Genomic DNA, 20,830 nt, shown 5'->3' with positions numbered 1-20,830 from the left:
AGACTGCCAAGGGTTCCAAGCCGGGACCTCACTACTAACTAGCTGTGTAAACTTGGGAATGTTTCTTAACCTCTCTGATTTTCAGTTTTCGGTAAAATAGGGATAATAACACTAATCTCAAAAGCTTGTTGTAAAAATTCAATGACTTAATTCATGTAAAGCACTTGAACAAAGCCTGGCACATTGAGAAAGAATGTTAGCTTTGAGTATTCTTGTTGGAGAGATAGATCTAACACAAAACTAAACAACAATAAAATAAATAAGTGAAACAATGACAAGATTTGGCAAGCAACCTACCACCAAACAAAATAGACAGAGACACGTGTACTAAGCAAGAGTGACTAAACAGGCCTTCAGAGGATCCTGAGTGTTCTAGAGGAGTTGAAGGTGGTTCATTGGCTCAGCTATAAAATTGCCTCTCAGAACTTGGCCCAAGCCAGGCACTGCTATGGGCTCTAAAGGTGATGGGGGTCAGGATGTGGAGAGATGGGGATGGTGTAGGGCTGTAGAGAGCAGGCTGAGACCTTGCACTCGGGAGCATCAACCAAAGGGAAAATGCCACCCATCATTCACGAAGTCACCATCGTTTCCAGTGAGTAGAATCACCTTGTTCTCAAGGGCTGTTGGGCCAGCAGGGAAGGAACAGCCCCTCCCTAGGACTAGGGCTTTGTAAAAATGCCTTTTCTATTCAGAGAATGAATAAAGCCATGATGCATCACCTAAGCACCACACTCTCTTCTGCTGCATTGGCTACTCTGTTCCTGAATTACCTCTGGGCTCTGGAGTCAGTTAAGTACCCTGTGCTCTTCAGTGAGAATCTTCAGTTGTGAAGATTTTGAAACCAGCAGACATGATTGGGGTAGGATAGAAAGGGACAAAATTGAGCCCCCTCCTTCTGCCTTGAGGAGAGTAAATGAATAATACAGCTGTGAAAGATGTTGGGAGGATTCCAGAGAGGAAAGAGCTGTAATGAACAGGCAAAAGATTCTAGTTTATCCCACTGGCAGACTTTCCAGAATCAGCAAAATGCCAGAGCAGCGGAAGACTCTGGACATGTGGATAACTAAATTTACCTGTCAAGTAGGTAATGAAGGCACTATGGCTGTTGATAGAACACTGTGAGTGGTGAATGGTGACAAGAAGAAAGCATTGTAATGCCCGAAGAGGTAACATGCCCTAATGAAGTTAAGACACAAAATACGAGGTCAAATTTGAATACCAAATTGGAGCCTCGGTAACTTCTTTTAGAGCACGTGGAGCATGACTGATTTATCTGGTCACTGAGGTGTAACATTCAGCCATTCTTAACCCAACAGTTTCTAGTTTATAATAAACCCCATTATTGCAGGAATGTGGACAGCCCTAGATTTGGGTTGCAAATGTCGTTGGCCCTATTGGTGTCAAAAGCCAACTCAGCTTCAGGGCAAATTACAAGGACTTCAAAGAATTAACTGTAAATATCCCAGGATGGAATAATTTACAGGAACTTCAAGAAAGTTGAGGAATTGTTGTTAAGAGTGAAGTAGAACTTCTTAAGATGCAGCTTCACATCTTCTTCCTCAGTTGACTGTTTCAGTGTGGGTAATGGGTCTGCAAGTACCTCTCTGATTAAAAGAATGGACAAAAGCATGAGAACTTGAGCAAGAGAAGAGGAGGAATGTGGCCAACACTCAGGCAGGGAGGTGGGTTAGAATAGGGTAGGGTAGGGTAAGGTGGTGGTTAATACAATGGGTAGCTGATCAGAGCCTCTGATTTATTACTTGCTTTAAATCTACTCTCTCTTTCTCTTCTTCTCCCCTTTCCTCTCTCATCTCTCTCCTCCAACCTGCACTAAATTCAAAACTATTCAGAATATAGAGAGTTAGTCAAGCAAGAGATTGTGGAGAAATTGACATCTCTGACAGTCTTTCAAAGGATGCTGGAGTAACCACTATTTCTGTTGGCTGCAGTTTGTACCTGTGAATTAAAACGAGGAAGAAAATTTGAGTGGTCTTATCATATGGAAACGGATTGTGGAGTGGAGTGTTTAGGAGTGAGAGCAGGTGCCTGGGGCCTGTAGATGAGGGAGAAGTAAACAAGGGATTTTATTGCTACCTGCTTCTTTGCCCTCCTCCTCGGGCTAGCAGAGTGGGAGTACAACGGAGAGCTGGCAGTCAGAGGGAGCAGCCGGTATCTCTGAGCATCAATGATCCGAAGCAATGGTTCGTAAACAGTAAGGTGCCCTGCCCAAGGTTCACTGGAGAGGCTCGTTTCTGTGCAGATTCCAGGTCCCAACCTCAGAAAATGGGAGCCAGTAAGTCTATAGCCAGGCCCCCAAATCTGGTGAATCTGAAACAGGTGGTTGCTGAACCATACTAAACACTGAACCATAAGAAACACTAAACCATGGGGTAACTTCCCCTGAGCCACATATAAATATCCTTTCTAAGTTGCTAGAATTCTCCATGTCCTGGAAAATCAGATCAGCCTGTGGGGTAGGATGGTTGTCCTGGACATTCTCTTCCTTCCAGAATACGTGTCAGTAGTTAACAGTTCCCAGAAATCTGAGTATTACCTGGTGATAATCAAACACCAGCGAATTTCCTCCTTCAAGGTTGCTTGAGATGTCCTTAAGCAAACCATTTAATTCCAACAAAGCATGTGACTTGGTGGCAGAGCTGTTGCTCTGGGATCAGAACACAAGCCTTCATTAGAAAAACAGTAAAGACAAAGCCAGACTCATTCGGTCCATAGATTGAGTCTGGGGATCAGAGCCTGCTACCGACATTAACCTCTCACGTGGTGAGGGGAGGGAGGCAGCCCCCTCCCTGAGAGGCACTCACAGCCGATCCTGTACTGGGAAGAGACACCCCAGAGCTATCTTTTCCCCTGGGTGGCCCATCAGGTCACAGCTGGGGAGGACGATGTGTTCATTGATGAGGGCTTAGCAGGCAGGTTAGGAAGTGAGAATAACTGGCCCCATGTAGATCCATTAACGTGTTTGCAAAGTTACTAGCTCCTCTCCCCTTGAGGAATCTGGTGATTGGGAAACTGGAAATGAAGGGAATGGTTCCACACCAGATCCCTGACAATACACTGATCATTAGCCCCAAAGGACTTCTCTACCTCAACCCCAAACTGAACTCTTGTGTAATTATTATCTGTATTTCTTCTACACTGGAAAACCAAGTTTTTACAGTTTTTCTTTCTTTTATTCCAGTTACCCAATGTACACTGGGACCTAGATTACAGCTGAGGACTTCTTTTTTTTTTTTTTTTTTCACACACACACACACTGCATTTTATTTTTACAAGAGATAAATAGACTGACACCAAGCATTGTACATGGATGACCACAACAAAAGCAACAATGATTGCAATTACCAAACATGAAACACACTCATACTATGTCATAATATTGACATTCAGTCCAGTAATCCTCCACTGTAACAGCTCCTTTACTTTGCAGTGAAAATTGATTTGTATATTCTTTGCCTCTGAGTCCGTGTGGGATTTTTTTTTTTTTTTTAAATTCAGACAGAAAGTCACAAAAATTATACTCATCCTCATCAGTTCACTCAGTCCCATGTAATTAATTGTTTTTTTTCATCTTGATCTTTTGTTAGCACTTTTATGAGTTCATCAGTTTTTCATCAGAGTTCTGAAAATGCTTATTCATTCAGTTCAGCAGTACAGTCAGTTACCAGAAACCTGTACTTGTCAAAGTCTTTACCATGAATTTCTTGAAGATGAAACCCTTTTATAGGAACATATTTGCAAAATCATCAGAGTACACCCAGAACTGTCTGTAAATGACAAAAGACTTAAAAATGACCACGGTAAAAGATTTGATGAAAGTTCATAATAATGCAGTTGACAAGAAAATTAGTTATTTCTGAGATATACATTTTAAAGTAATAACTAGGATTATTACTTATAACATTATACCAGAACATATAAGATTTTTAGAAATTTCATGTAATGTCTGAAACTTTTATATTAACATATTTCCATACATATTTCCATACAAATACAAATATAAGATTTTTAGAAATTTCATGTAATGTCTGAAACATTTATATTAACATATTTCCATACATATTTCCATACAAATACAAATATAAGATTTTTAGAAATTTCATGTAATGTCTGAAACATTTATATTAACATATTTCCATACAAATAACCCAATGAAAGTTTAGTATTAGTTGTTTTGTTTGTTTTTTTATACTGCAGGTTCTTATTAGGCATCAATTTTGTACACATCAGTGTATACATGTCAATCCCAATCACCCAATTCAGCACACCACCATCCCCACCTCACCGCAGTTTTCCCCCCTTGGTGTCCATATGTCCATTCTCTACATCTGTGTCTCAACTTCTGCCCTGCAAACTGGCTCATCTGTACCATTTTTCTAGGTTCCATATACATGCATTAATATATGATATTTGTTTTTCTCTTTCTGACTTACTTCACTCTGTATGACAGTCTCTAGATCCATCCACGTCTCAACAAATGACTCAATTTCGTTCCTTTTTATGGCTGAGTAATATTCCATTGTATATATGTACCACATCTTCTTTATCCATTCGTCTGTTGAGGGGCATTTAGGTTGCTTCCATGACCTGGCTATTGTAAATAGTGCTGCAATGAACATTCGGGTGCATGTGTCTTTTTGAATTACGGTTTTCTCTGGGTATATGCCCAGTAGTGGGATTGCTGGGTCATATGGTAATTCTATTTTTAGTTTTTTAAGGAACCTCCATATTGTTCTCCATAGTGGCTGTATCAATTTACATTCCCACCAACAGTGCAAGAGGGTTCCCTTTTCTCCACACCCTCTCCAGCATTTGTTGTTTGTAGATTTTCTGATGATGCCCATTCTAACAGGAGTGAGGTGATACCTCATTGTAGTTTTGATTTGCATTTCTCTAATAATTAGTGATGTTGAGCATCTTTTCATGTGCTTCATGGCCGTCTGTATGTCTTCTTTGGAGAAATGTCTATTTAGGTCTTCTGCCCATTTTTGGATTGGGGTGTTTGTTTCTTTGATATTGAGCTGAATGAGCTGTTTATATATTTTGGAGATTAATCCTTTGTCCGTTGATTCATTTGCAAATATTTTCTCCCATTCTGAGGGTTGTCTTTTCGTCTTGTTTACGGTCTCCTTTGCTGTGCAAAAGCTTTGAAGTTTCATTAGGTCCCACTTGTTTATTTTTGTTTTTATTTCCATTACTCTAGGAGGTGGATCAAAAAAGATCTTGCTGTGATTTATGTCAAAGAGTGTTCTTCCTATGTTTTCCTCTAAGAGTTTTATAGTGTCCAGTCTTATATTTAGGTCTCTAATCCATTTTGAGTTTATTTTTGTGTATGGTGTTAGGGAGTATTCTAATTTCATTCTTTTACATGTAGCTGTCCAGTTTTCCCAGCACCACTTATTGAAGAGACTGTCTTTTCTCCATTGTATATCTTTGCCTCCTTTGTCATAGATTAGTTGACCATAGGTGCGTGGGTTAATCTCTGGGCTTTCTATCTTGTTCCATTGATCTATGTTTCTGTTTTTGTGCCAGTACCATATTGTCTTGATTACTGTAGCTTTGTAGTATAGTCTGAAGTCAGGGAGTCTGATTCCTCCAGCTCCATTTTTTTGCCTCAAGACTGCTTTGGCTATTCGGGGTCTTTTGTGTCTCCATACAAATTTTAAGATAATTTGTTCTAGCTCCGTAAAAAATGCCATTGGTAATTTGATAGGGATTGCATTGAATCTGTAGATTGCTTTGGGTAGTATACTCATTTTCACAATGTTGATTCTTCCAATCCAAGAACATGGTATATCTCTCCATCTGTTGGTATCATCTTTAATTTCTTTCATCAGTGTCTTATAGTTTTCTGCATACAGGTCTTTTGTCTCCCTAGGTAGGTTTATTCCTAGGTATTTTATTCTTTTTGTTGCAATGGTAAATGGGAGTGCTTCCATAATTTCTCTTTCAGATTTTTCATCATTAGTGTATAGGAATGCAAGAGATTTCTATGCATTAATTTTGTATCCTGCAACTTTACCATATTCATTAATTAGCTCTAGCAGTTTTCTGGTGGCAGTTTTAGGATTCTCTATGTATAGTATCATGTCATCCGCAAACAGTGACAGTTTTACTTCCTCTTTTCCAATTTGTATTCCTTTTATTTCTTTTTCTTCTCTGATTGCCGTGGCTAGGACTTCCAGAACTATGTTGAATAATAGTGGTGAGAGTGGACATCCTTGTCTCGTTCCTGATCTTAGAGGAAATGCTTTCAGTTTTTCACCATTGAGAATGATGTTTGCTGTGGGTTTGTCATATATGGCCTTTATTATGTTGAGGTAGGTTCCCTCTATGCCCACTTTCTGGAGAGTTTTTATCAGAAATGGGTGCTGAATTTTGTCAAAAGCTTTTTCTGCATCTATTGAGATGATCATATGGTTTTTATTCTTCAATTTGTTAATATGGTGTATCACATTGATTGATTTGCGTATATTGAAGAATCCTTGCATCCCTGGGATAAATCCCACTTGATCGTGGTGTATGATCCTTTTAATGTGTTGTTGGATTCTGTTTGCTAGTATTTTGTTGAGGATTTTTGCATCTATGTTCATCAGTGATATTGGTCTGTAATTTTCTTTTTTTGTAGTGTCTTTGTCTGGTTTTGGTATCAGGGTGATGGTGGCCTCATAGAATGAGTTTGGGAGTGTTCCTTCCTCTGCAATTTTTTGGAAGAGTTTGAGAAGGATGGGTGTTAGCTCTTCTCTAAATGTTTGATAGAATTCACCTGTGAAGCCATCTGGTCCTGGACTTTTGTTTGTTGGAAGATTTTTAATCACAGTTTCAATTTCATTACTTGTGATTGGTCTGTTCATATTTTCTGTTTCTTCCTGATTCAGTCTTGGAAGGTTATACCTTTCTAAGAATTTGTCCATTTCTTCCAGGTTGTCCATTTTATTGGCATAAAGTTGCTTATGTAGTCTCTTAGGATGTTTTGTATTTCTGCAGTGTCTGTTGTAACTTCTCCTTTTTCATTTCTGATTTTATTGATTTGAGTCCTCTCCCTTGATGAGTCTGGCTAATGGCTTATCAATTTTGTTTATCTTCTCAAAGAACCAACTTTTAGTTTTATTGATCTTTGCTATTGTTTTCTTTGTTTCTATTTCATTTATTTCTGCTCTGATCTTTAGGATTTCTTTCCTTCTGCTAACTTTGGGTTTTGTTTGTTCTTCTTTCTCTAGTTTCTTTAGGTGTAAGGTTAGATTGTTTACTTGAGATTTTTCTTGTTTCTTTAGGTAGGCTTGTATAGCTATAAACTTCCCTCTTAGAACCGCTTTTGCTGCATCCCATAGGTTTTGGGTCGTCGTGTTTTCATTGTCATTTGTCTCTAGGTATTTTTTTATTTCCTCTTTGATATCTTCAGTGATCTCTTGGTTATTTAGTAACGTATTGTTTAGCCTCCATGTGTTTGTCTTTTTTACGTTTTTTCCCCTGTAATTCATTTCTAATCTCATAGCGTTGTGGTCAGAAAAGATGCTTGGTATGATTTCAATTTTCTTAAATTTACTGAGGCTTGATTTGTGACCCAAGATGTGATCTATCCTGGAGAATGTTCCGTGCGCACTCGAGAAGAACGTGTAATCTGCTGTTTTTGGATGGAATGTCCTATATATATCAATTAAATCTATCTGGTCTATTGTGTCATTTAAAGCTTCTGTTTCCTTATTTATTTTCATTTTGGATGATCTGTCCATTGGTGTAAGTGAAGTGTTAAAGTCCCCCACTATTATTGTGTTACTGTTGATTTCCTCTTTTATAGCTGTTAGCAGTTGCCTTATGTATTGAGGTGCTCCTATGTTGGGTGCATATATATTTATAATTGTTATATCTTCTTCTTGGATTGATCCCTGGATCATTATGTAGTGTCCTTCCTTGTCTCTTGTAACATTCTTTAGTTTAAAGTCTATTTTATCTGATATGAGTATAGCTACTCCAGCTTTCTTTTGATTTCCATTTGCATGGAATATCTTTTTCCATCCCCTCACTTTCAGTCTGTATGTGTCCCTAGGTCTAAAGTGGGTCTCTTGTAGACAGCATATATATGGGTCTTGTTTTTGTATCCATTCAGCCAGTCTATGTCTTTTGGTTGGGGCGTTTAATCCATTCACGTTTAAGGTAATTATCGATATGTATGTTCCTATGACCATTTTCTTAATTGTTTTGGGTTTGTTTTTGTAGGTCCTTTTCTTCTCTTGTGTTTCACACTTAGAGAAGTTCCTTTAGCATTTGTTGTAGAGCTGGTTTGGTGGTGCTGAATTCTCTTAGCTTTTGCTTGTCTGTAAAGCTTTTGATTTCTCCATCAAATCTAAATGAGATCCTTGCCGGGTAGAGTATTCTTGGTTGTAGGTTCTTCCCTTTCATCACTTTAAGTATATCATGCCACTCCCTTCTGGCTTGCAGAGTTTCTGCTGAGAAATCAGCTGTTAACCTTATGGGAGTTCCCTTGTATGTTATTTGTCGTTTTTCCCTTGCTGCTTTCAATAATTTTTCTTTGTCTTTAATTTTTGCCACTTTGATTACTATGTGTCTTGGCGTGTTTCTCCTTGGGTTTATTCTGTATGGGACTCTCTGCGCTTCCTGGACTTGGGTGGCTATTTCCTTTCCCATGTTAGGGAAGTTTTCGACTATAATCTCTTCAAATATTTTCTCTGGTCCTTTCTCTCTCTCTTCTCCTTCTGGGACCCCTATAATGCGAATGTTGTTGCGTTTAATGTTGTCCCAGAGGTCTCTTAGGCTGTCTTCATTTCTTTTCATTCTTTTTTCTTTAGTCTGTTCTGCAGCAGTGAATTCCACCATTCTGTCTTCCAGGTCACTTATCCGTTCTTCTGCCTCAGTTATTCTGCTATTGATTCCTTCTAGTGTAGTTTTCATTTCAGTTATTGTATTGGTCATCTCTGTTTGTTTGTTCTTTAATTCTTCTAGGTCTTTGTTAATCATTTCTTGCATCTTCTCAATCTTTGCCTCCATTCTTATTCCGGGGTCCTGGATCATCTTCACTATCATTATTCTGAATTCTTTCTCTGGAAGGTTGCCTATCTCCACTTCATTTAGTTGTTTTTCTGGGGTTTTTTCTTGTTCCTTCATCTGGTACATAGCCCTCTGCCTTTTCATCTTCTCTATCTTTCTGTAACTGTGGTTTTTGGTCCACAGGCTGCAGGATTGTAGTTTTTCTTGCTTCTGTTGTCTGCCCTCTGGTGGTTGAGGCTATCTAAGAGGCTTGATGGGAGGCTCTGGTGGTGGGTAGAGCTGACTGTTGCTGTGGTGGTCCGAGCTCAGTAAAACCTTAATCCACTTGACTGTTGATGGGTGGGGCTGGGTTCCCTCCCTGTTGCTGTGGTGGTCAGAGCTCAGTAAAACCTTAATCCACTTGACTGTTGATGGGTGGGGCTGGGTTCCCTCCCTGTTGGTTGTTTTGCCTGAGGCAACCCAACACTGGAGCCTACCCGTGCTCTTTGGTGGGGTTAATGGCAGACTCTGGGAGGGCTCACGCCAAGGAGAACTTCCCAGAACCTCGGCTGCCAGTGTCCTTATCCCCACGGTGAAACAGAGCCACCACTCGCCTCTGCAGGAGACCCCCCAACACCAGCAGGTAGGTCTGGTTCAGTCTCCCCCAGGGTCACTGCTCCTTCCCCTGGGTCCCGATGCACACATTACTTTGTGTGTGCCCTCCAAGAGTGGCGTCTCTGTTTCCCCCAGTCCTGTCAAAGTCCTGCAGTCAATTCCCACTAGGCTTTAAAGTCTGATTCTCTAGGAATTCCTCCTCCCGTAGCCGGACCCCCAGGTTGGGAAGCCTGACGTGGGGCTCAGAACCTTCACTCCAGTGGGTGGACTTCTGTGGTATAAGTGTTCGCCAGTCTGTGAGTCACCCACCCAGCAGTTATGGGATTTGATTTTACTCTGATTGCGCCCCTCCTACCGTCTCACTGTGGCTTCTCCTCTGTCCTTGGATGTGGGGTATCCTCCTTGGTGAAGTCCAGGGTCCTCCTGTCAATGATTGTCCAGCAGCCAGTTTTGATTCTGGTGCTCTCGCAAGAGGGAGTGAGAGCACGTTCTTCTACTCCGCCATCTTGGTTAATCCTCCCAGCCAGCTGAGGACTTCTATGCCCATCAAGATCATAATAAAATTAGAGGTATGTGATTTACTTAACAAATACTCGGGGATTTTCTAGGGATCTTTCGGTTATTGATTTCTAATTTGATAGCATGTGATCAGAGAACATACTTTGTATGCCTTGAATGCTTTTGAATTTATTGAGACTTGTTTATGGCCCACCCAGAATATGGTGTATTTTGATGAATGTTCCATGACCACTTGAAAAGAATTATATTCTGCTGTTGTTAGGTCAAGTGGTCTATCATTGTCAGTTAGGTCATATTCCTTGATAGTGTTGTTCAAGTCTACTATATCCTTTCTAATTTTCTGCCTACTTGTTCTATCAAGAGTTGAAAGGGGAGTATATTGAAATCTCTAACTGTAATTGTGAATTTGTTGATTTCTCCTTGCTGTTTTTCAGTTTTGCTTCATGTACTTTGAAATTTTGTTATGAGGTGCATAAACATTTAAGATTGTTATGTCCTCTTGATAAATTTCCCCACTTACATCATAAAATGACCTTCTTTATGCCCGCTAATATTTTGGCTCTGAAACATACTTTTCTGAAATTAATACTGTCACTACAGTTTTATTTTGATTACTCAGCATGGTATATCTTTTTTCATTTCTTTACTGCTAACCCTTTATTCCCAACTTTTCTGCACCATTACATTTGCAGAATTTCCCCAGGCAGACCTGAAATCTTGGTCTTCTAGGATGATGATATGCCTGGAAAATTGATTTCAGATGTACCTTGACACACAGTAAGCATTCAGAAATATTTGGGGGCTTTATCAGAAGAGCTGGTATGGGCTAGGCAGAAATCAAACGAACCCTGTGAAAGGCAACTTTGCAAAGGATGGGATGGGAGCCTCACCCCAATCAGATGGTATCATAGGCAGCCTTTGTTGAGCCCTGAAAGCCAGAGATAATTGTCACTTTGATAGAGTGCTGCTGTATCTTCTTCTCCATGCAGGTATCTTTATTCAGTTGATTTCTCACATCCTTTACTTACAGTAAAGGAATTTTTGCCCTTTATTTGCGTCTGTTAGCTTGTTTCACATTAAAATCACTTTGGGGAACCAACAGTCAAAGTTTCAGGCGTGTGTGGCTTTTGTAAACAGCATATATCTAGAATATTCTCTTTTAACTAATCAGAGTATCTGTTTTTATATAGGTGAGATTTTGGGGTATTGGTTTTTTGCTTTTCAACTTTTGGGGCTTTCAGGTATATTGAATTTGTTTTATTTCTCACCTTGAGTTTTCCATTTATCATACTTTTTCCAATTTGCTTGCCTCCCCCACCCTCTGATCCTGTTCCTGTTTCCTTTTGGATTAAGTTTTCTTTGTTTTGTAATGTACGTTTTCCCCCTTCTACTGATTCCTCTATTTCTATTAGTAGCTATCCTTAAATATTTAACAATAATATTTAATTTAACAAAGTCTATCAAATATGCTTAAATCCATAAGTTCATGATGATATTTAAATTAAATGGTCACTGGATTAGGTATCTATTGTCACACAACAGATTATCTCAATAAACATTCATTTTCTTATACTTTTGGAAGTGACACAGTACTGTAATTTTTGCAGTATCCTCCTGGTTACACAGGTCAGCCCCATTCACTGTGGGAGTGGACTACACAAGGACATCAGTACCAGGAGCTGAGAATCACTGGGGCCATCTCAAAGACTGGCTATCATAGTCCTCCCTCTGGCCCTCACTGATTCATGTCCAACTTACACATGAATATATGCTCAAAATATACTCACCCCCTCCCAAGAATCCCAAAAGTCACGTTCCATTACAGTATCAGCTCAACGTCCACAATCACATCATCTAAATCAGGTACAGGTATGGATGAAGTGCATCATGTGTGGTTCCTTACACAGAGTTTCTTGAGTACAATTCCTCTCAATCATAAGATTGGTGAGCTAAACACACAAGTTACATCTGGCTTCTACACATACAAAACACATAATGGAAGGACAGGTATGGGAAAACCACTATAGAAAAAATGGGGGGTAGGGGAAGGTGGGCACACAAGAGTTACTGAGTCACAAAAATTCTAAAATCCAGTAAGACACTTGTTGACAAGTCCTTGATTAGGACTCAAATCCTAGGAATAATTCTCTTTGGCTCTTGGCTCCACTCTGAGATTATAGTTCTGCCCACTAAATTATCCTTCATTTTATATGAAAGCTAGCCTGTGTTTGTAGCTGAGTAGTTTTCTTAGCTTGCTTCCTGTCTGAAGGAGTTTGGGGATTGAAAGGCTTCTCTTCATTTTCTACTGTCTTACAGTTCAAGCTGGTGGTGATTCTGCCACCATGACATTCTTAAAAACTTAACAAATCTCTCTGAGATAACACTCTACCTTGAACCTCAGCTGAGACTGCTGAGGGCCTACACTCTGAAGCTTCCTGGAAGTCCTATCATTTGTCTGAACTGTTCTCTGAGGCACCGCCCTGGATCTTCCTAAAGTCTTAACGAAAGATTTTACTGTCACCCTCAGCTTCATCTTGATTGATTGATTGATTGATTGATTGATTGATTCATTGGCTGCACACAGCTTGCGGGATCTTAGTTCCCTGACCAGGGATTGAACCTGGGCCCTCGGCAGTGACAGCATGCACTCCTAAGCACTGGACCACCAGGGAATTCCCAGATCACCCATTTCATTAGGTACATTTTCTACCACCTACATTACTGTAACAACAGAGTTGCTAAACTCTCTGCCACTGCATAAGATGGGTTTTTTTTCTCCAGTTTCCAATAACACTATCCTCATGTTTATTTAAGTCCCATTGGCAGCCTTCTCAAAGGCTATCAGAATTTTACTAACAGTCTCCTCAAGGCCTTTTAGACTTTCACTGATACTTTCCTCAAAGTTCTTTCAGCTTCCTCCCACCGTACTGTCAAAGACACTAACTTTTTAGGGTTTTGCTAGGTCAACGTCTCACTTCCATGTACCAAAGTCTGTATTACTTATCTATTGCTGTGTAACAAATTGTCCTAAAATTTAGCAGCTTAAAAGAACAATAAACACTTAGTATTTCACATCATTTCTGCTGGTCAGAAGTTTGAGAGACCTTGGCTCTCACCACCAGGGAAGTCCATCAGGTGGATTCTTAACCACTGCACCACCAGGGAAGTCCGAAAGAAATTCTTAAAGAACATAACTTACCAAAACAAAGAGGAAATAGATAATCAAAATAGTCCTAAAGCTAATAAAAATTTTTATCCATTATTGAAAATTCCCGGGACTTCCCTGGTGGCACAGTGGTTGCAGCCCTGGTCCGGGAAGATCCCACACGCCGTGGAGCAACTAAGCCTGTGTGCCACAACTACTGAGCCTGTGCTCTAAAGCCCATGAGCCACAACTACTGAGCCTGCATGCCACAACTACTGAAGCCCACATGCCCTAGAGCCCGTGCTCCGCAGAAAGAGAGGCCACCGCAGTGAGAAGCCTGCGCACCGCAAGGAAGAGTAGCCCCTGCTCGCCACAACAAGAGAAAGCCTGCGCACAGCAATGAAGACCAAACACAGCCAAAAAAAGAAATTTAATTAATTAATTAATTAATTTTAAAAAATTCTCTGCAAAGGAAAGTCTAGGCCCAGATGGCTTATCAGTAAAATTTCCCAAATATTTAAAGAATAAATAACATCTATATTACACAAAAAATTCCAGGGGATAGAAAAAGAGGAAATTCTGTTCAGTTCATTGGAAGAGGCCAGCATAACCTTGACCACCAAACTTGAAAAACACTGTAAGAAAGGAACCTACAGGTCAATTTCTCTCCTGAACATAGATACAAAAATCCTAAATAAAATATTACTAAAGCAAAGACAGCAATATATAAAAAAGGTAAACCTTACATCAAGTTGATTTTATTCTAGGAATGCAAAGTTGATTTAACATTCAAGATAGAATCTAAAGAAAGGGTACAGGGCTTCCCTGATGGCGCAGTGGTTGAGAATCTGCCTGCCAATGCAGGGGACACGGGTTCGAGCCCTGGTCTGGGAAGATCCCACATGCCGCGGAGCGACTAAGCCCGTGAGCCACAATTGCTGAGCCTGCGCGTCTGGAGCCTGTGCTCCGCAACGGGAGAGGCCATGATAGTGGGAGGCCCGCGCACCGCGATGAAGAGTGGCCCCCACTTGCCGCAACTAGAGAAAGCCCTCACACAGAAACGAAGACCCAACACAGCCATAAATAAATAAATAAATAAATAAATAAATAAATAAATAAATAAAAAGAAAGGGTACAAATGAACTTATTTACAAAACAAAAGTAGAGTCACAGATGTAGAAAACAAACATGGTTACTGTGGGTAAGGGCGGGGAGGGATAAATTGGGAGATTGGGATTGACATATACACACTACTATATATAAAACAGATAATTAATAAGGACCTACTGTATAGCACAGGGAACTCTACTCAATACTATGTAAGGGCTTATATGGGAAAAGAATCTAAAAAAAGAGTGGATATATGTATATATATAACTGATTCACTTTGCTGTACATCTGAAACTAACACAACATTGTAAATCAACTATACTCCAATAAAATTTTTTTTTAAAAATTCAAAAAAAAGGATAAAGTATATAATTGTCACAATTGATGGAGAGTAAGCATTTGATAAAATTCCATATCCACTCATGATTTTTAAAAACCTTTGCAAACTAGTAATAAAAAAGAATATCCTTAATCTAACAAAAGATAAATACAAAATCTTTACAGCAAGCATCACATTTATTGGCTTTATTAAAATCCAATAAATAGTAAAAGTTTTCTCCCTGAGATCAGGAATGAAGCAGGGTTGTCCTCTATCACAATTTTGTTTTGATATTGAACTGAACAATTTGTATTCGATAGTGTGTAATAGGCAGGAAGAAGAAATACAAGGTATTGAAAAAGAAGAAACACAACTTTTATTATTCACAGACATGATTGAATACATAGAAAGTCCAAAATGAATCTAAAGAATTAATAAGTTAATTTAACAAGGACCTGAATACAAAGTTAATGCATAAAAAATAAATTATTAGAAAAGATCATTAGAAAATTAAACATCAAATGATAGCATTTCTACTGGTATCCAAAATTAATGAATTCTAATGAAAGATGTATATGAAAGCTACTACATAATACTAAAACAACTAAAGAAGACTAAATAAATAGTTATATTATTTTCATAGATTGGAAGATTCAAAATTATAAAAATTCACTCCATTTTGATCTATAGATTACATTCAGTTTCACTCAAAATCCCAGCAGTTTGTCTTTGGAAATTTCAAGCTGATTTTAAAATTATTACAGATTTTTTAAAAAGGCCCTCCCCAAATCCTCTCTGTAGCCAAAGGACTGGCAAAGGGTGGCCTAGCAGAATAGAAAATCTTTGGACAATATTCACACTACTCCAAACCACCGTAGCAAAAACTGCAGTCAGCAGTCCCAAATGAGAAACCTAGAGTTCCAACCCATCCAGCAGTAATGAGGCACCATTCTCCCTCCTTGCAGAAGCTGAATGGAGGGTCTAGACTGCCATTCCTGCCTGACAGTAACAAAGTGCCCCTCTGGATACCCATGGTGTCAGTAGAGGCTGAATCAAAAGTCTAAATTTCTACCCCTACCCAGCAGTAATGAAGCATTTCTCCCCATGCAGGCAGAGGCTGAGTGGAGAGCATAAACTTTCAACCCCACCCAGTGAAAAAAAGAGGTGTCCTCCCTTACCCCACCATCAAGGTGTCATTGGAGGCCTGCTAAAAGACAAGATTTAAATAAGATCCAGAAAATCATAAAATAATACCCAGTATGTCCAGGATACAATAAAAAAAAAACAGTTGTCATACCAAGAACCAAGGAAAGCCTCAACTTCAATGAGGCAACACCAAATGAACACCGTTGGAATTATCTTAGAAAGATTTTAAAGCAACCATCATAAAAATACCTCAATGAGAAATTATAAACATGCTTAAAACAAGTGAAAGAATAGAAAATCTCAGCAAAGAAATAGATATAAATAAGAACCAAATTCCATTTCCATGGAAATCTAAATTTCCAATTTAGAACTTAAAAATAACTGAAATTTAAAACTAACTGGATGGGCTAAAATAGTACAAATGGAGATGACAGAGGAAAGAATATGTGAATGTGAAGATAGAACAATAGAAGCTACCCTATCTAAACAACAAACAGGGAGAAAAGGGACAAAAAAAAAAAACAACCCCAAACTAAACAAAGAAAACACCACCACCAACAACAAAAGAAAACAAAAAAAAACCCCAAACCTCAGGTACTTGTGGGACACTAACAAAAGATCTAACACTTGTATGATCAGAGTCCCAGAAGAACAGAAAGAGAATGAGAATTTTTAAATTAAAAAAAAAAAAAAAAGCTCAATTTCCCCCAAATTAGGTGACAGGCATAAACCTACAGATTCAAGAAGCCTAGCAAATAATTCCTAACAAGATGAACCCAAAGAAATCCACACAGAGAACATCATAATCAAAACTTTTGTAAACTAAGAATGAAGAAAACATCTTGAAAGCACCTAGAGAGAAAAGATACATTACCTATGGGGGAATAAGAATTCAAATATTAGACTTCTCATGAGAAATCATGGAAGCCAGAAAGGAGTGGCACACTTCAAGTGCTGGAAGAATGGTCAGCCATGACTCTTTATGCAGGGAAAATATCCCTCAGGAAGGAAAGTTAATAAAGATATTTTCAACTGAGGTAAAACTAAGAATTTTTGTCAACCAACCTATTCTAAAGAATAAAGCAAGTTCTTGAAAAAGAAAGGATCTTGAAAAAGAAACTTTGGAATATTAGTAATGAAAAATAGGAAAATGAAAAGGGTAAAAATATGACTAAACGTAATACACTATCCTCCTCTTGAATTAAAAAAAAATTCTGTTTGATGGTTGAAGCCAAAATAAAACTGTCTGATGTGGTTCTCTATGCAGGTTAAGGAAATATTTAAGACAATTTTATGATGAAGGAACAGGGTAAAGGGATCTAAATAAGGTTTCAAAATTTTGCTCAAAATGGTAAAATAGGGCTTCCCTGGTGGCACAGTGGTTGAGAATCTACCTGCCAGTGCAGGGGACATGGGTTCGAGCCGTGGTCTGGGAGATCCCAAATGCCGCGGAGCAACTAGGCCCGTGAGCCACAACTACTGAACCTGCGCGTCTGGAGCCTGTGCTCTGCAACAAGAGAGGCCGCGACAGTGAGAGGCCCGCGCACCGCGATGAAGAGTGGCCCCCACTCGCCGCAACTAGAGAAAGCCCACGCACAGAAACGAAGACCCAACACAGCCAAAAATAAATAAATAAAGTGTAAAATTTATAAAAAAACAAATGGTAAAATAAAAGCAGTAGACTGTGGGCTTCCCTGGTGGCACAGTGGTTAAGAATCTGCCTGCCAATGCAGGGGAGATGGGAGCACTGGTCTGGGACAATCCCACATGCCATGGAGCAACTAAGCCCATGCACCACAACTACTGAGCCTGCGCTCTAGAGCCCGCGAACCACAACTACTGAGCCCACATGCCACAATTACTAAAGCCCACATGCCTAGAGCCTGTGCTCCACAACAAGAGAAGCCACCGCAATGAGAAGCCCACGCACTGCAACGAAGAGTAGCCCCCACTCGCCGCAACTAGAGAAAGCCTGCGCACTGCAACAAAGACCCAACACAGCCAAAAATAAACAAAATAAATAAAAAATTTTAAAAATGCAGTAGACTGTGATCAGTTTTGTATGTATAATGTAATATCTAAGCAATCTCTAAAAATCACTATAGAAATCTATAACAGAGTGAAAACACAATCCACAAAATGAAAGAAAATATTTGAATATAGCTCATAAGGAACTGATATTCAGAATTCATAAAGGACTTCTATAACCCAACAAAAATGAAACAAACAAGTCAATTAAAAAATGGGCAAAGGACTTGAATAGACTTTACTCCAAAGAACATATAAAAATGACCAATAAGCACAGCAAAAATGCTCAACATCATTAATCATTAGCGAAATGCAAATCAAAACCACAGAATTCCCTGGTAGTCCAGGGGTTAGGACTGTGTGCTTCCACTGCAGGGGGCACAGGTTTGATCCGTTGTCAGGGAATTAAGATCCCACATGCTGTGGTGTGGCAAGAAATAAATAAATAAATAAAAATAAAAAACATTAAAAAAAAGAGACTCTTTATAAAAAAAAAAAACACACACATTGAGATACCACTTCACATCTTTTAGGATGGCTATTATCAAAAAAAGAAAGAAAAAAAAATAACAAGTGTTAGTGAGGATGTGGAGAAATCGGAACCTTTGTGCATTGCTGGTGGGAATTTAAAATGGTGCAGCCAAGAGAATTCCCTGGTGGTCCAGTGGTTAGGACTCGGTGCTCTCACTGCCAGGGGTCCGGGTTTGATCCCTGGTTGGGGAACTAAGATCCCACAAGTCGCATGGTACAGCCAAAAAATGGTGCAGCCACTGTAGAAAATGGTGTGACAACACCTCAAAAAATTAAACAGAATTCCCATATGATCCAGCAATTCTACTTCAAAGTATATAGCCCAAAAAAGTGATAGCAGAAACTTGAATAGATATTTGTACATCCATGTTCATAGCAGCATTATTCACAGTAGTCAATAGGTAGAAGCAAACCAGTGTCCATTAAGCAGATGGATAAAAAAAGTGGTATATGAAAAAAAAAAAAAGTGGTATATGTACCTAGGAATAAACCTACCTAAGGAGGCAAAAGACCTGTACTCTGAAAACTGTAAGATGCTGATGAAAGAAATTAAAGATGACACAAACAGATGGAAAGATATACCATGTTCTTGTTTTTATTTTTCACCTTTTCAAGAACTTTATTTATTTTAGAATTGACTTTTTTCCCCTATATATATTTTTAACATCGTTATTGGAATATAATTGCTTTACAATGGTGTGTTAGTTTCTGCTTTATAACATAGTGAATGAGCTATACATTTATATATATCCCCATATCTCCTCCCTCTTGCGTCTCCCTGCCACCCTCCCTATCCCACCCCTCTAGGTGGTCACAAAGCACCGAGCTGATCTCCCTGTGCTATGTGGCTGCTTCCCACTACCTATTTTACATTTGGTAATATATATAAGTCCATGCCACTCTCTCACTTTGTCCCAGCTTACCCTTCCCCCCTCCATGTCCTCAAGTCCATTCTCTATGTCTGCGTCTTTATTCCTGTCCTGCCCCTAGGTTCTTCATAACCATTTTTTTGTTTTAGATTCCGTATATATGCGTTAGCATGCAGTATTTGCTTTTCTCTTTCTGACTTACTTCACTCTGTATGACAGACTCTAGGTCCATCCACCTCACTACAAATAACTGAATTTCGTTTCTTTTTATGGTTGAGTAATATTCCATTGTATATATGTGCCACATCTTCTTTATCCATTCATCTGTCGATGGACACTTAGGTCGCTTCCATTTCCTGGCTATTGTAAATAGAGCTGCAATGAACATTGTGGTACATGACTCTTTTTGAATTATGTATACCATGTTCTTGGATTGGAAGAATCAATATTGTTAAAATGACCATACTACCAGGAATTCCCTGGAGGTGCAGTGGTTAGGACTCCATGCTTCCACTGCAGGGGGGCATGGGTTTGATCCCTGGTCGGGAACTAAGATCCCACAAGCCATGTGGCACAGCCACAAAAAAAAAAAACCAAGGCAATCTACACATCCAATTAAATCCCTATCAAATTACCAATGGCATTTTTCACAGAAATAGAACAAAAATTTTAAAATTTGTATGGAAACACAAAAGACCCTGGATAGCCAAAACAATCTTGAGAAAGAAGAACGGAGCTGGAGGAATCATGCTCCCTGACTTCAGACTATACTACAAAGCTACAGTAATCAAAACAGTATGGTACTTGCACAAAAATAGACATATAGAGCAATGAAACAGGATAGAAAGCCCAGAAATAAACCCATGCACTTATGGTCAATTAATCTATGACAAAGGAAGCAAAAGTATACAGCAGAGAAGAGACAGTGTCTTCAATAAGTGGTGCTGGGAAAACTGGATGGCTACATGTAAAAGAATGAAATTAGAACATTCTCTAACACCATAAACTCAAAATGGATTAAAGACCTAAATGTAAGACTGGATACTAAAAAAAAAAAAAAAAAAAAAGACTGGATACTGTAAAACTCCTAGAGGAAAACCTAGGCAGAACACTCTTTGACATAAATTGCAGCAATATTTTTTTGGCTCCATCGCCTAGAGTAATGAAAATAAAAACAAAAATAAATGAATGGGACCAAATTAAACTTAAAAGCTTTTGCACAGCAAAGGAAACGATAAACAAACTGAAAAGACCTTGTGTTAGACTGGGAGAAAGTATTTTCAAATGATGCTACCAACAATGGATTAATTTCCAAAATATACAAAGAGGTCATATAGCTTAATATCAAAAAAACAAACAACCCAATCAAAAAATGGGCAGACCTAAATAGACATTTCTCCAAAGAAGACATATAGACAACCAACAGGCACATGAAAATATGCTTGACATTGCTATTTATTAGAGAAATGCAAATCAAAACTACAATGATGTATCACCTCACACCGGTCAGAATGGCCATCATTAAAAAGTCTACAGGGCTTCCCT

At 39.0% G+C, this 20,830-nt stretch overlaps 1 protein-coding gene across 1 annotated transcript in view; it reads left to right on the top strand.

Annotated features, from left to right (window-relative positions):
- Window positions 1-20,830, top strand: part of RPGRIP1 (RPGR interacting protein 1) — a 227,036-nt gene that overhangs the window by 39,683 nt on the left and 166,523 nt on the right. The window lies entirely within an intron of this gene.

Source organism: Balaenoptera physalus, assembly GCF_965194825.1.
Source record: "Balaenoptera physalus genome assembly, chromosome: 2".
Lineage (NCBI taxonomy): Eukaryota > Metazoa > Chordata > Mammalia > Artiodactyla > Balaenopteridae > Balaenoptera > Balaenoptera physalus.
This window is presented reverse-complemented; position numbering and strand designations above follow the sequence as displayed.